The sequence below is a fragment of the Diadema setosum genome, chromosome 20 (assembly GCF_964275005.1).
Source record: "Diadema setosum chromosome 20, eeDiaSeto1, whole genome shotgun sequence".
NCBI classification, from domain to species: Eukaryota; Metazoa; Echinodermata; class Echinoidea; order Diadematoida; family Diadematidae; genus Diadema; species Diadema setosum.
Window position 1 is genome coordinate 34,493,530 of NC_092704.1, and position 17,690 is coordinate 34,511,219.

Sequence of the window (17,690 nt, forward strand, 5' to 3'; positions counted from 1 at the left end):
CATGGAATTTTTACCAAAATAATTTGCAACATAAGAGTAGAATATTCACTGCGATGACGTACTACTTAAAGTGAGTAACGAATTAAATTCATTATAGTTTGTATAATCATTTCACTCGTGACTTTAAAAGTGGCCACGTTGTTATGAATCTATATAGCTACATATAAGAACGAAACAACAAAATATCTTCTTTATTACCGGGATCCTGATCACCTATAATGCTGGACGAATCGAATTCAAAATCATAAGTGCAATGGTTTCTGTCGCATGAATTTTTTAATCGGCCTTCATTCATATCAAATGATGTGAACGTGATGCCATTATCCTAATGGATAGACAAATCAGCAAATAGCATTTCCACTGCAACATGAATTCTGTACGCAGCACTTCAGCTATGCACACTACAATATTTGATACATCCATATATATATATATATATATATATATATATATATATATATATATATATGGATGACTGCAGCTGGCAGACGTTGCAGTATGTTCACCTTGCCTTTAATTCTCCCGAGCTTGAAAAAGACTGGTAACTCGGTCGAAAGCTCGGGAGAATTTAAGGCAAAGTGAACACACTGCAACGTCTACAAGCAGTCATTTCTCCGTCACACACACACACACACACACACACACACATATATATATATATATATATATATATATATATATATATATATATACATTTATGTTCTATGTTATTATAATCTCTTTGTTATCTGGCACACAACAGCGAGAATATTACATTGGCGTTATTGCAGTACACCCCTATTATAACCAACAACACGGGGATGCTCAGTTTGATATGATTACATTTTGAAGAAATGCAGCCAATTATGAAACAACAGCGAGAATATTAAATTGGCGTTACTGCTATTCATCCCCATTATAACCAACAACACGGGAATGCTCAGTTTGATATGATTAAATTTTGATGAAATGCAGCCAATAATATGAAATTAATAATGTATATTATTATTGTATTTTGTTGTATAACTACGAATCCATTGATGACATGGCCATTGTAGATTCATGTTAGTCAGATTATACTGTTACGAGTGCAGCCATACGATTGAGTCATTTTGTGTATCATTTCACAGCCCTAATGAAGGTCTTAAAAAGACCAAAAGCTCGGTAATAAACCACAATACGTTGATCACTAACAACGTCCACGAATGCTCTCATTCTCGCACTGTATATATGATATATATATATATATATGATATATATATATATATATATATATATATATATATATATATATATATATTATATATATATATATATATACATGTATATATATATATATATATATATATATATATATATATATATATATATATATACAGTGCGAGAGGAAGAGCATTCGTAGACGTAGCTAGTGATCAACGCATTGTGGTTTATTGCCGAGCCCTGATGAAGGTCGTAACAAGACCGAAAGCTCGGCAATAAACACGTACGTTGATCACTCGCTACGTCCACGAATGCTCTTCTTCTCGCACTGAATAGATAATGAAGGAGCTACACTGGTGCTGTACACGGTCGGGACCCCTTCTCGCACTCTATATATACATACATATATATCATATATATATATATATATATATATATATATATATATATATATATATATACATATATATATATACATATATATAATATATATATATATATATATATATATATATATATATATATATATATATGTATATAGTGAAAACTTTGAGCAAAGAAAATGGGTTTTCATCGGGATTCGGACCCGAGACCTCCGAATTACTAGACCGGTGCTCTACCGACTGAGCTATTGAAAGCCCTAGTTCGGTGTTCGTCCCAAACCCTTAGTTCTCTTTGCTCGTGTGGTCAGAAGTTATAGTGTGTGTATGTGTGCCACACACACACAATGCATATCCCGATGAAAACCCATTTTCTTTGGTCAACTATGTATGTTCACTATGTATTATAGTTTCTGGTCAGTTTTCTCTCTCTTTGTTTCAATATATATATATATATATATATATATATATATATATATATACATGTATATAAGGTGAAGTGGGCTCGGCATCGTACGTGATAGGTTCTACATTATTTTTATGTATAGGTGAGACGGAAGAATGACTGCTGGCAGACGTTGCAGTATGTTCACGTCTCCCGAGCTTGAAAAAGACCGGTAACTCGGTCGAAAGCTCGGGATAATTAAAGGCAAAGTGAATATATTGCAACGTCTACCAGCAGTCATTCCTCCATCACACCTATATTATATATACATATTGTTAGAAAGAAAATACGAGATGACTATATATTATATATACAGGATGTTGGCCGAGCGGGAATTATGCTTCCAATTGGCAGATTCTCCCCTATGGAAGAGAGATATAGTCATATTGAACGCGCAAATACATTCACGCAATATTCATCATCACGATGAGAGTGATATACAACAATTGAGTTGAAGTGGAAGAGCGTATTTCCGGGCGAAATGATAGTTTATTGGCAGATACTTTTCGTTGATGCACAATGCCCATGATCGAGATGAGATGTTACAAGTATTATTGTTACTAAGCATGTTTAGAGCTGCGCAATACAAAGATTAATCATTTCATCGACCCTTTGGCCCTCTTGGTCTTCGTCGAGTTATATGCCACACACGAGGTCAAAATATATGCGATCTACAGACACATTGAAGAACAGCCTAAGAATAGCCTGACTATAGGAAGATGACCCCGAGTAATGTTACGGTATTAGTTATTAGTGTATAATTATTATAAGTCTAGCCACTCACAGAGTTATCGGACTGAATCCTATTTCGCTCAAATGCCTTAAAATACAATGCTGTGTCACGTATACCGTATAACGCGGTTTCCCGAACCATAACATCTAAAGCGATTTACAATAAGTATGATTCTACTTTGAATTTGCTGTAAATTATCATTGCTATGTAAAGCAGAATGTACTTGATTTGTTACTTTGTGTTTTCTGAATTAATTGTTGTATTTTGTCATTCTGTTGCAGGGCCCCCAAGGATCACAGTGTGTAAACCACTGATGGGGCTACCCCGGGTATTAAAAATACTCAATAAATAAATGAATAAACAATAAATCGCGAGTTTCTGCAGAAAAAGCTTTCGCGAAGGACATTTCTGAAAGTTTGATATGAGCGCTTGGTTGATGGCTGTTTTTTATCTGGTCAGCTTCCATCAGGTATATCAACGATTTGGTTGATAACAAGGGAAATTTGTTGACCCGTGAAGATTGTGTACGGAAACTCTGTTTGAAACTTAATCACCTGTCATATTATTCGGTAAGTCAAGTAATTAAGTGTCGGCTTGGTGGTTATTTTCAAAGATGTTTTTAAATAAGCAATTATACAAGATGAAAAAAGTCATTAGTGATAAATATTCGTTTTGTAAAGAAGACTTGGAAGATATTGTACATTTCTTTTATGAATGTGAAGCTAGTAAGTCAATCTGGAATGAAACTGAAAGATGGATAAATGAAGGTTCTAGAACACGAATAAAATCTAGTCTGGAAAATATTATCTTTGGTTTTAAAGAAAAGAGAAACGACGCTCTAAATTGTGTTGTGATTTTGATTAAGCAACAACTGTTTGTACAAAAGTTAAAAAACATAGTCCCTAGGTTTAAATCTATGAAGAAAAAAAAATTCATTGAATATCATGCAGATGAGAGATATATTTATTCTATATCGGGTACTCTCAACAAGTTCAGTTTAAAGTGGCAGTCACTACAACATTTCTTTGTGTAAACGTTTACGAGAGAAATGTTAAGAAAAAAAAAAGGAGACTATGGTTGAATGTTTTTGAATTTGTATTATGATGACCTGGAGAAAAAAAATAGTCCATCATGGAGGGCTAAAAAGTTTGGAAAAAAAAGCTTGCATCAACCATGTCAACAGAGATAGATCGTTTTACTTTTGTAATATACCACTATCTTAATGTCAGTTTTTACAGTCTCTACGAATGAACCTACTTCAAGCATCAGAATGTATTGGGGACGTAATGAGTGTTGCCTAAACTATAAACAACAACGAACAAGTATATTTGTTGTTTTTCAGCCCTTTGTAATTTGTGATGAAAAGGCGCTTTATATCAATCCACAAAAAGTCCTCCCGTCTCATATAAAGCTATACTTCTAAGCAGTGTCTTCAAGGATTTAGGTGATACCCATGAAGCTGAGAAAAAGAACTCGTAAACAAAGAGAAATGATACCATTAGGACAAAATGTCGAAGTAATGGCAGCCATTGGATTTTTGGTAATCGTGGGGGGCCGCTGTCCGGGAAACGCTGTTCAGTTGACAAGTATTGTTTGCCTACGTTCATTGAGAGGCATTCCCCATTATGCAACAAGCAGGTTGATGCGCACTTCACGACCGAGCCCTCCATTTCCAATATCACGTGATTGCGCAGGCAGTGACCCGGATGCGGATGGGCAAAATCCTTCTGTACATAGAGGCGCGATGCTACTTTGGGAGCTGTCATAAAAGTATAGAAAGAAAATACACTCCACTGCCAGTTTTACCATCATTACATATTCACACACAACACTAATATTGTTCAATATTTCTCATGGCCTAAATCACTGTGGTTTTACACATTTCAAAATTCCTAAAGCAAGTAAAGACTACTGAAATTATATTGTACATAATTACTTCCTCAGCATTCCGAAATTTGGCATCGAGCTTAATAAATCATGTCCATACATTATCTATATCCTTTCCTGCCTGCGCCTCTTCATAGACCTGGACTGATTACATGGCGTGCTTCGATCTCCTCACTATTCATTTACTTTATTGATTAACTGATAATACATCATTGTACGTAAAACATGAATAATATTATATAGGTACATGATTGTCACAGCTGGCTTATTCTTCTGACCGTAATATAGGTTTTTCCCGGCCAATTTCGAGCTTTTGTCAGTCCATTTGATATAAGGTTCATTCAATTTAGCAAAAACACCTCGTTATCGCACAGTCTGTCATTCAAAATTGCAACTTGTGCGTTCAATTTAGCATTTCGATCATTTGCTCATGTGGCTTTCAAATTCGTAAAAAGGGCATTCAAATTGGCTGGTACTCGACGTTCATTCAAATTCGCCACCACTCGCCGAAAAGGGTACTTGAGTCATTCAATTTCGCGAATGTGCAGTCAAATTCCGAACATTTTCATTCAAATTAACGTCATGTTCTTCTTTTTTTTTTTTTTTTTGAATAGGTGAGAACATTTAAATGTCTGCATTTCTATGTGGCTTTTTGTTTCATCCGCGCACTTTAAGCAATAAAAGTATCACTTTTTAACCCGAAATAACTCGAGTTTGTTGTTCTGTGACTCCCCTTTTCTTTCATACATATAGGCCTACATGTACCAATACTACAGATTAACTTCATCTTCTTACAGTCATGACAGTACAAGTTAGATACAGACGTATATTTCAAGACAGAGAAAGAATTACAGGAACATTTTGATTATCATAACCTTGACTTGCTAAAACTGGCCGACACACTCGGAGTAAGCGCTCAATGGCCAGATAGGTTGTGGCCACATGCACTTCGGACTGGGAAACTCAATGAGCACATTGAAAAAAGAAGCTGTTGCCAAAATCTCCAAAATAAATACGAAAATATGAAGTGTATTATAATGCTTACAAACAAAACATATGTTGTATAACATAAAGAAAGAACCAATGCATAAACATGTGTGCTAATTTGACTGCAAAAGATGTTAAATTGGATGCCCAAAAACGAATTCGAATGACAAGCGGATCATTCTAAATCTAATGAACGAATGACGAAATGGTGCTTGTTTAACGAATTTAAATTGAAAAAGTGTTACTTAGAATGAGGTTAAAGGTAATTTGAATGCTCGAAAATGAATTTGGATGAAGAGATCATAAAATTGAAATACCGAACATGTCATCTATAAATTTTGATAAATTGAACGCTGCAATAAGGAATTGGACTGACAAAAATGCGAAATTGGCCGGGAAAACCTACAACAAATCTGACCATCAACCAAAGCCAAACGCGGCGATTATGTAGAATCTTGCGGTCTTTTATGACTTCGTCCAAGGCTAACATGATTACGAAAAATAGAAAATGGGCAAGAGAAAAGGATGTGCGTTCTTAATCTATCACATTACAATAAACCAAAAAGGAGTCTTTATTTCATTTATTTATTTTCATTTTCAACTAAGGATAAAATTATATATAAAAGATTTAATTCATCTAGTACATGTATACTAAGATTAAGTTGACGATTATAAAACCTACCAGGTTTTTGGCAAATGGTCAAGCGCTCCCAATCACACGGTAAATCATTGAACTTTTCATAGCGACGCACCTCCACACAATTTTCATTCTCAAGCCCGTTATTGGGTTCGCCTGAGTTCCAGTCTGGGGGATACATAAAATATGCCAGAGTTTTGTCAACAATTGTTTGAGTTCTTAATAATTTCTAATTAGTTGCTCCACGCAGTCTCCGTTACTATACTATTTTCCCACAAGACTAATGTCTGTCTCTTCAATGACAATCGTTGATTTGGCAATGTCAATCGTTCATTAAACTTCCACGAATTCTCGATCCTCATTGAAGCGAAACAGAACTGCCCCTACCACGCCCTCCTCAAACCACTAGACATTTTAAATTTTTGAAGAAAATTGCCTACAAAACAGACACAACTATACAAACACAAAAGTTACAAAGTAAAAATTAGGTAAAACATTCATCTTTATGTACAACTATCCTGATATGACATTAAGTGTGATACTCGTTCCAAAAGTTCGTTATTCCCAAACACACAAATTTCCTAATCCGAAAATAAGATACCTTCTTATCATTAACCTTCGGAGTAACGAAGCCTACGTCATTTTCGGATGAACGAATCTTCGGCATAGCGAACATTATTTCATTTTCGGATAAACAAGATTAGTATAAAGCGAACCATAATCTTCATTTTTGGATTAAAAAAACATTGGTATAGCGAGCCTTTCTTCAGTTTTCAGCCTAACGAGCCTTCGGAATAGCGAACATATCCCCTGCAAACTGTAGTGACAAGAGATCATCATGTACGCCATAGTTTGAAATTGTTTCAAAATGAACATTGGAACTAAGTTGATACTTAATTGCTATCAATTTATATATATGAAGAGTTTGTTTGCAAAAACCGATAAGTCCATATTTGTCAAATGGAGATATTTGCGATTAAAGGGCAAGAAAAATAACGAGAATAATAAGAAATTTTTTGCTTCTTTTGACCATTACTTCAAAAATGTACCTTTATATGTAGTGACCAAAATATCATTTAAAAGGTATTATTTTGTACTTTATGACAGAGACCGTACGTCAAAATCTTCAAAAATGGACTTATCGGTTTTTGCAAACAAACTCTTCATATATTTATATTATATTATTATAGGCAAATCAAGTCCTTTTTTTTTTTTTTGCATCACACATCTCTGTATGCTGCTATATGTCGTTATTCTTGTAATCCGGAGTTTAATAATTACGCTTGATATTTTTTTTTACATCCAAAACTAAACCGATGGCAAGTGCCTACACGAACAAGTCCAGCCCAATAAAAATAAAACAACAACAATCAGGCTTGTGTACATGTAAAGCCTCCTAGCGTGATATTTTTATAAACACATTTTTACACAATTGCAAAGGAAATTATCAGTTCACATTAATTTTCTATTATAGTGTGCTTTTCTGATTTTTTAGTCACAAACTGTAGGCCAGTGATTTTTTTTTCGTACTTATGCGACATTTTGAAATGATTGCATGTCTTTCTCTGCTCCGGGATTCTTTGACAATAATTGAACTGTAACCACCCAAGTCTCAATTCAAAGGTAGAAACCTATCATTTATAAAAAAAAAAACACAAGAGGAAAAAGCAAACAAAGCGGAAGAAGTAAAGACTTACTGAGATATGGAGGTGGTATATTGTCCTCGCCACAGCTCCAGCCATTGACTATGTCAGATGACCTACGACAGTTGACCCACGTCTTATCGGAGCCCTTGATGCTGCGGATGTAGGCCTCCTGAGCGGCCGATGTGATCAGAAGGAGTGCTGCTCCTTTTAACGAGCAGATCCTTTTAGCTTCATCATAAGTTGCCAAAGATGGATGAATGACGTAGCAGGTGTCGTTATACCGCTTCCAACCAGCCTCGCAACGAACTGCAAACATGTAAGGTGACAATGCAGTGGGTCATGGTTCTACAACATTTCATTTCATTTCATTTCATTTCATTTCCGACAAAAGTATACAACATGACATTTGCATATAAACAAAATAGAGTACAATGTAACTGTCGCATGTTCAAGTGAGATTTAAAGGGACTGTACAGTACTGGTTGAGGTGGGTATTCATGTTTTGAACATTCCTAAGTGAGATAATGAAAAGCCTCTTATGAAATATGAAAGAGCATGTAACTTTAAGAAGGATTCAACGTTTATTTGATGAAAAAAAAAGTGCTAATAATAATAGGCGACATGCCACAACTTTATTAGGATCTATTTGTTTCACCTTGTTTTTGGATATCTCAGCCATTTCAAAACCGATTTTCATCGAATAAACTTTTGATACCCCTTAGAACTGCATGCTCTTTGACATCTCATAGAGTGGTTTCTGAATATCTCGCAAAACGTTAAAAGCTAAATCCTCACCTCGACCAGAACTGTACACACCCTTTAAATGAAGATCATTTTCTTACAATAAAACAAAACTCACTTTTAGTTATAGAAATGTATGGGCAAACTGTAACTGAATTTATTGTAACAAAGAAATGATGTCGGAATCGTTCCTGCGACACGATATTGCTCCCACGAAATATCTGCACGATAAGCCAAAAATAAAATCCACCCACAACTATGACTCTAACCCTAATCCTATTCTTTACATCAAACAAAACTTAAACCCTATCACATACTCTAACCCTAACCCTACGTGCTTAGAGAAAGTAAGACCGGGGCAATTGTCACAGGAGCAACGATGTCGTATCACCAACGAGAATACAGCAGGCTGATTCAATATACCAGGCTAACTAGACCCAATATATCATTGATAATATATTTTCATCATGGAAAAGAAGTCAAAGACTGAAATCTTTTATTTTGACTAGTAAAAATTTGCACCGCCTTATCGTACCACTCGCAGGGGCTGATCCAGGAATTCCGTAAAGGGAGCTCACGTGCCCCCCCCCCCCCCCGTTTTTCTTTTTATTTCTCCTGTTTTAACAAAAACTAAAGAGGGGGCGCGTGCCCGGTACGCCTCCTCTGGATCCGCCATGACTCGTATCTTTTGCTGTGAAAAAGACTCTACAGTGCCAGTAATAATGAAACGGGAAATAAAACTGTCATAATTTAAAAGAAAAATCTTAGAAGATGCTTTCTCAACTTGAAAACCTTGAGTCAAGCCCGGTAGTAATCATTTTGTCAGCAGCTGTAAAACAGGTTAAGCCGTTCATAGGCTTATGGTATAGATATTTGACTCGTTTGAGCGGTTTCCATGTGCATTGACATGTTATTGTCTAAGCTATATGAGACAGGTTAACATTTTTGCTCTTAGCGGTAAAAGTCTGGAGGAAAAAAAAAAAACCCACACACAAAAACATCCTTGTCAAGTACTTCCCTAGCTTTCTAAACAATCTCCGCAATCATGTTGTTGTTGTTGATGATGATAATAATGATGAAACAACATAATCATATAGCACCATTTGTATGTAGAACCCACAATCAGACTCTCATCTTTGTTCAAATTTGAATGAATGGAAATGCAGTTGTCTTATTTCCAATATCTGAGAACATAATCTTACAAGAGTCATAGCAAAGTCATGAATAGGAATAATTGTTCTTACATAGTTCTAGCTAGTTGATTGTTTGAACACTGTCAGCCACGATAGCATATCCTCAAGTGAAAGAATCAGTAAAAATTAGTTTGTTTAAGAGTTTGTAGCTAATTTCCAGTCAGCTATTCACGCATGCGCATGCAAATTTAATAGACATCTTGAATGATGTTGTTGCATTGCTGAGCTAAAAAGAAAGAATGTATGACCAACCAAAGAACAGACAACTTTATGCTTCTTGCAGTGAGTGACTATAACTTGATCAATCTGAGCTCTTCTAGTTATTATTGCGGTCCAAACAGTCGCCGGAGGAAATTCACAATTATTTAGTTAAGGTAAACTCCAAGAAAACGCAAATACACTAACATAACGAAATAAAGAAAAATCGATGTTTCTATGTGAAACCGTTTACTTGCCGACGTATGAGTTGAAACAGGTTTTCTTATCTCGTTGTACGGAAGATGCAAAGCTGTAGCATATGGATGCATTCATGACGAGACACGAAAACAGCACGCAAAGTCCTGCCACATTTGACATTGTTGGTACCAATAAACTACCGCCTCGGTAGCCTGCAGTAATGGCTTTGTGCAGATTTTTCTTCTTCCCAGGTATAACTAGTGGAGTAAGGGGGTAAAGACTTTAGATATAAGCGAAGATTATGAAGAAATTACCGGAGCAGTAACTGATGAACAATAAGTAAGTGTCAGAAAGTGATATTTCTCGCGTTCACCGCAATAATGACGTCGTCACGCATAGTTATTAGGGACTTTTCGATTTGCACGTTGAGCCAGGCGTCACCCTGTTATGACGTAGTTTTTACGTACTGCGCATGCGCGAGTGTCGACCCTCGGCTCATCGCACAAATTTCGAACGCGTTAACCCCGGTTATCACCGTCCACCCAAATCGGTTGCGCCGCGCTCAACCCACCCTTGCTATGACGTCACACTCCTCTCTGGTATCGTGCGAAAGAGCACGATGACTCTCGGGAAATCCGTGCTCAGTTCACCTGTTTTCCTTTTTCTTTCGAGAGAATATTTATATTCTAATTACATGAAAGCTTATGATCTTGATACGTCACAGCAGCAGCGCTGACATACAAACTACAGCCTCTGGTACCTACTTTATTTGCCCGTTTTGACTATTTCGCACTTTGCAACTGCCTACCGTAGTCCCACACATGCATTTACACGTAATGCTGTACGCAAACAGATTTTGGTGCTTTTGGCCTAGCTAGTGCAGCAGCGCATTTGCCTAGTAGTCTTACCATGCATCATATTTTAAAATCCACGTAATTCCTCCCAGGATACGCATCTAGTCAAAGACAAAATAAATACTAGAGATTGTAATTTGTCATCAATGACAAATTAAGGTGATCCGATTTTTTTTTTTATCAATGATTCGAGTCCTGATACTGCAAAGTCTCAGCTACAACATATTAAAATCTGAGAGAAATTCACCAAAGCATAAGTAAGATAGTGCTCGATAAAGAGAGTCATGTCGATTTTCACATCTAAAAAATTCCCTCCCATAGAGATAACACGTCATAGCGAAGATAGAAAAAGAAGTACATATGACCTTTGACCCCACTTTGCACAGACAAGATGGCATCTGAGCAAAAAGTGGTTATTTTATGAAATGATCCCTGTAACATGGTCTTTACGTGTGCCAAATATGGGAAAGATAGGACATGTATTCACCAAGATACAGGATGAAACATCTATGACCTTTGACCCTAATTTACATGTCCAAGATGGCGTCTGATCAAGTAGTTGTTATTTTATGAAATAATGTTTGTGACATGAACTAAACATGTGCAAAATGTGGTGGTGATACGGTATGTTTTTCTTGAGTTATTGCACATAAAGTTGCAAAAAGAAAGAAATATTTCAATACATCGAAGATAAACTTTAATTTCAAGTAAGTTTTTTGACGTGATCCCGACATCGTATGAAAAAACCAAGGGCACACTACGATAGCCCTACCTCTCAGCTACAACGTATTAAAATCTCAGAGAAATTCACTGAAGCATAAGTGAGCTAGTGCTCGATAAAGATAGTCATGTCAATTTTCATTTCCATAAAAATTGCACTCCCATAGAGATTACACGTAAACTGGTCAAATTTGACAAGGTTACTTTCAATCCATTTTTTCGAGGTGATGTAGTCATCTAATCAAAATTGCGTAATGACATTTATGAAAGAGCATTTCGTAAGCTACAACATATTGAAATTTGGGTGAAAATTGGCAAAGGAAAAGTGAGATACGCTCGAGTAAACTTGAAATTTGATGACGTCATTTTGAAAATTTACTTTTTTTACTTTATTAAGAAATTTGATATCTTTTAATCATTTTGTCAGCATAGCCAACCCATGAAATGACATGTACAACTCATCAGCTTTCAGAATGTGTCAAGAAAATGGGGGGTCACCGTCCATCCTGACGAGTAAAATCGGATTTAAAATTGGCGGTTTTTTGGCATAGTTGCACTGTGTATCCCCATTGACGCACGCGCGGAATTTTGAATTTGACGGGCCCGTATGACGTCATATTGAGTCGGATCGACTTGAAACTTGGTAGAAATAATCCTTGACATTTTGGACAACCGATCCGTGTGAAAAAATGGAAAATTTCTATTTCATATTAGCTCTGCGTGCGAATATGTGCGCGCGCGTACGCGTCCGTCCGATTTTTTCAATTTTTCAAAAAATGCTCAAAATGGTCTGAAACGTGTGCAAAAAAAAATTGAGCTCGATTTGAGCATACAAATTTTTCAACGCGCGCGTACGCGCGCGTTTTGAAATAAAAATGAATTTTGAGCATATGAGTAGAATCCGCTTGACTTGAAATATATGTGACGTAAATTTCATTGAAATATTCCACTCCATTAATGAGATATGCATGAAAATGTGTTTTCATATAATGACGTCATAGTGACGTCACGGTCGACTGATCACTATGATTTTACTTGCGCTGTCGTCTTTGCGACATGACACATATATGGTATAAGTTTGACATTGAGAAGCAATGCACTTTCTGAGCTAACCTCTGCACAACTTTTGAGGAGAAATAAAGAAAGAAACAAAGAAAGAAGAACTAGAACCGGAATTTGTCAACACTGACAAATTAGGTGATCCGATCTCTTCGAAAATCAATGATTTGAGTCCTGATCCAAATATTCATGGCCATACAGGTTTCATCTGTGTTGACGGGACATTGGCCGTGTGATGTTTGGATTCTCTTTTAGAAAAGGGAGTGAGACCTGCCATCTTTGGTACCGAATTCCGTATACACTAACGGAAATACAGAATGAAGTATATTTGACCTTTGACCTAACTTTGCACACCCAAGATGGCGTCTAAGCAAAAAGTGATGATTTTATGAAATGATTCTTGTAACATGGTCTTTGCGTGTGCAAAATATGGGAAAGATAGGACATGTATTCACCAAGATACAGGATGAAACATTTATGACCTTTGACCCTAATTTACATACCCAAGATGGTGTCCGATCAAGTAGTTGTTATTTTATGAAATAATGTACGTGACATGTACTAAACATGTGCAAAATATGGGATTGATAGCCGTTGTTGTTGTTCATCTATTGCACAGAAAGTAGTAGAAAGAAAGAAAAATAAAGAAAAACTATGTTATTTTATAGAAATTTCAAGGAGAAGCATAAAAAAATCAGGAAAAGATAAAGTAAGGAAAGGGAGATTAAGATTAACTAAAGAAAAAGAAGGAAAAAAGTGTTTTAAAAAAATAAAAAAAAATATTGGCAGGGGTGAGCCTCGAACCAGGGACCTTAGGGTTACGAGTCGGATGCGCTACGCAATGACCTATTTCATTCTCCATAGGCCCTGTGTATTAAGCAAAATGACGCTGCATCAAAGCCTCGTGCCATTTTCAACCAAGTTTTTCGACGTGATGCCGACATCGTATGAAAAAATGGAGAGCACACTTAAGATAGCCCAAAGTCTCAGCTACAACATACTAAAATCTGGGAGAAATTCACCGAAGTGTAAGTGAGCTAGTGCTCGAAAAAGAGAGTCATGTCAATTTTCACTGCCAGGAAAACTGCTCTCCCATAGAGATAACACGTAAACTGGTCAAATTTGACAATGTTACTTTCAATCCATTTTTACGAGGTGATGCCGTCATCCAATCAAAATGTTGTAATTACAATAATGAAAGATCATATATTAAGCTACAACATACTGAAATCTGGGTGTAAATTGGCAAAGGATAAGTGAGATACGCTCGAGTGAACTTGAAATTTGATGACGTCATTTTGAAAATTTACTTTTTTTACTTTATTAAGAAATTTGATATCTTTTAATTATTTTGCCAGCATCGCCAACCCATGAAATAACATGTCCAACTCATCAGCTTTCAGAATATGTAAAGAAAATGGGGGGTCACCGTCCATCCTGACGAGTAAAATCGGATTTAAAATTGGCGTTTTTTTGGCATCGTTGCACTGTATATCGCCATTGACGCGCGCGCGGAATTTCAACTTTGATTGGCCCGTATGACGTCATATTGAGTCGGATTGACTTGAAACTTGGTAGAAATATTCATTGACATTTTAGGCATCCGATAAGTCTAAAAAAACGGGAAATTTTCATTGCTTATGAGCTGTGTGTGCGAATATGTGCGCGCGCGTACGCGTCCGTCCAATTTTTTCAATTTTTCAAAAAATGCTCCAAATGGTCTGAAACGTGTGCAAAAAAAACTTGAGCTCGATTTGAGCATACAAATATTTCAACGCGCGCGTACGCGCACGTTTTAAGAGAAAATATGAATTTTGAGAATATGAGTAGAATGCGCATAACTTGAAATATATGTGACGTAAATTTCATTTAAAAATTCCATTCCATTAATGAGATATGATTGAGAATGTGTTTTCATATAATGACGTCATAGTGACGTCACGGTCGACTGATCACTTTGATTTTAGTTCGATTGCCGTCTTTGGGAGACGATACATATATGGTATAATTTTGAAATTGATAGGAGGAGCACTTTCTGAGCTAATCGATACACAACTTTTGAGGAGAAATAAAGAAGAAGAAAAACAAAGAATCCGTACAGATACAGAAGGTGATCCGAGAGGATACTCGGATCACCTAATAAAGAATCAGTACAGATACAGAAGGTGATCCGAGAGGATACTCGGATCACCTAATTACAAGTACAGAAACGAGTCACAAATTCCGCTTATATGCACGCAAGGCACAGGGCCTGGTTGCCTCCTGCACACGCCACGAGACGTGACGCCGCCGGCGCCCGAAATCGAAATGTGTTTTAGCAGCCGGTCAACGTACAGACGTGACGCCTTGACGTACGGTTGCGCTCGGCGGCACGTCCTTCTCGTTCACCCAATCGAAAACTCCCTATTGACAAATATCAAATATTAACTTAGATGCCATGTCAACTAAGAGAGGCCAATCTAACAAGTGAAATATCTAGACCGTGATATTTCGATAGCCTTCCCTGGCCTTGTGCTCATCACGCATCAGTATCGGCTGACAAGATGAATATCGTTTGGCGGAAGTGGATGAAATGCTGAAGAAGACTATGGACTCTAAAGATTTTGAATATTATTGCAGAAACGTGGGAAACTCAAGATGGTGACTGCAGCACAGAGTGGGACCTCGCTTGAACGTAGTGATGATAAAAATATACTAGAATTCCCACATTTACTCTCATGTGCCGAAAAAAAAAGGAGTATGTTGAAAATGAACGCCCTTAAGGGTGTGTACAGTTCGGGTCAAGGTGAGGATTTAGATTTTTAACGTTTTGCGAGATATTTAGAAACCACTCTATGAGAGGTCAAAGAGCATGCAGTTCTAAGGGGTATCAAAAGTTTATTCGATGAAAATCGGTTTTGAAATGGCTGAGATATCCAAAAACAAGGTGAAACAAAGAGATCCTGATAAAGTTGTGGCATGTCGCCTTTTATTATTAGCACTTTTTTGGATATCTCAGCCATTTGAAAACCAATTTTCATGAAATAAACGTTGAATCCTTCTTAAAGTTACATGCTCTTTCATATTTCATAAGAGGCTTTTCATTATCTCACTTAGGAATGTTCAAAACATGAATCCTCACCTCAACCAGTACTGTACAGTCCCTTTAAACGTATTATGAGATTCTAGGGAGGACCTAAAACCATCATTGCACAAAGCCGTATACTACATTGGTTGGCTTTTTGTGAACGAAGGAAATTTAGGAAGACATGAACACACACTGCGTCTTTCGGTCCAAAGACTAAAGCCCCTTTTACACTTTCACGGATTGCTACACGGATGACCACGGATCGTCGTCCGTGGTGTTCCGGCATGCAAAATATCGATTTTCATCTCAATGAAGGTGTGAACACGATCCCAACTGGGTATCTACACGGACAAGTACGGAGGCTACACGGACAAGTACGGTGCGTACACGGACAGACAAGGAATGTACGCGGACCACAGCGGAAACGATACGGAGGCAACAAGGATATCAAGGAAGAGCACGGATGCAACTGGGTCCCTTCGAGGTCATTACACAGATATCCCTAAAATGTTGACAGATGACATTTGCTTTTGCTTTTGATACTTTATCTTTCTCGGACGACATGTCTCCAGAGCTAACAAGCACACCAAATCTGCAGCAGCGTACATACTTCTCTGCTTGTGGACACCATTAAGGCATATCTCTTTGTTTCAAACTCTCATTTTTCTGGAAAATCAAGACATAAATAAAGCAAAACAAAACAAATCAAAACACACAGAAAGAAGAAAAAAACAGCAAGGAGGTATGTGTGGGTCACTTAAGTTTCTCCGGCGACCACTAAACGAACAGTATGAGGGGTTGATGGCTGTACTGATGGGGGAAGATGTGAGCAAATTTCACGGACTTTATGAGCTAGTATTGGCAAAATACACGAATATTTCATCCCGGATGGCGCCGATGCTAATGCGGACGTCCCGATGTCTTCATGGATTGTCCTAGAATGAATACGGAGGCAACACGGAGTAGCCGATGCCTACGAGGAAGGAATACGGAGGCAGCACGGAGTAGACGGTGCCAGCAAGGAAGAGTTTGTATTGATTTTCATCCGTGATGTCCGGGATGAAAAATTAAGCAAGCTTAATTTTTTCCGCGGACATGCCGGATGATCAAGGATAATACCGGATGACTTCACGGAGTCAATACGGTCATGCCGGAAACGGCACGGTACGAATGATCCCGGATCGACGATCCGTGGTCATCCGTGATGCGATCCGTGAAAGTGTAAAAGGGGCTTAAGCAACTTTGGATCTGAAATAAACAAGCGTGTTTATTCTGAGGCTATTGTGGTTTATGTCGGATTCAAAGTCTGTCAGTCGTTCGACCGAAAGTCGTATGATAAAAAGTTGTATGGTGTGCGGCGGCTTTAAAGGAATCCAAAACCGAAGGAGAAATGTGGATTGAATTAAAGCAACAACATTAGTAGAACACATAAGTGGAAGTTTGAGGAAAATTGGACAATCAATGCAAAAGTTATGAACTTTCAAAGTTTTGGTGTTGGAATCGCTGGATGAGGAGACTACTAGAGATTATGGCGTCATGTGTGTACAACAATACAAAGAAAATATAAAGGGAATTCCATTAAAAAAGAATATTTTTTAATGAAAATTACACGTTCTATCAACTTCCCCTGCTTTCTGAAAGTAGTTACTGAGTCAAGCAGTCAACACAACACACACACACACACACAGATACACACACACACACGTAATATATATATATATATATATATATATATATATATATATATATATATATATATATAT